Raw genomic sequence first — 679 nt, forward strand, 5'->3', positions numbered from 1 at the left:
ACCACCAGGCTCCCCCTGCACCCTATCTGGGCGTCAGGAGGGCCAGGCAAGTTTTCCCCCACACACGGGCGGCTAGACCAAGGCACAGGGCCTACAGATGATTTAGGATTGGGGGCGGAACTGGGATTAGGTAGCCACTCTAGCCCCAGATCTCCCAAAGGCCCTCAGGACCTCCCAGATGTGGCTCATCCCCTTCCCTAGGGGTGTTCAGAGGTCTACTGTCCCCCCACACACCTCCAGAGCTCCAGCCTTCAAAGCAAGCAGCCCCAGGACCCCACCCCTCTGGGGGGCCTCAATGGGTCCCATTGTCCAAGAGGCTATTTGGCTTGACCCCAGCCCCATAAGCAGCAGGACAGCGAGCTCAGAGAGGGGTCTGCCTTGACCCCTCCTCAGCCTCGGCTAGCCGCCCTGGGGGAGCCTGTGGGGCAGGGGCCCCGCTGAATGTGACCTATTGTCTTCCGAGTGGATTTAGGAAGTGCCAAGCTCCCATCAAGCAGCCCTGCTCCTCGGGTGAAACAAAAAAAGGGCTGTTCATTTGGGAACTTTTCCCCCTTATCTCCTTTTCCTATCTCTTCAGGCTTAGCTATGGTGTAGTGTTCAAAACCACTTCCCCTCGGAGCCAATCAGAAGCCGGGGCTCACCCCGTGGCCCTGAGGTAAAGTTATTTATAAACGCCTCC

Source organism: Manis javanica, chromosome 11 (assembly GCF_040802235.1).
Source record: "Manis javanica isolate MJ-LG chromosome 11, MJ_LKY, whole genome shotgun sequence".
Lineage (NCBI taxonomy): Eukaryota > Metazoa > Chordata > Mammalia > Pholidota > Manidae > Manis > Manis javanica.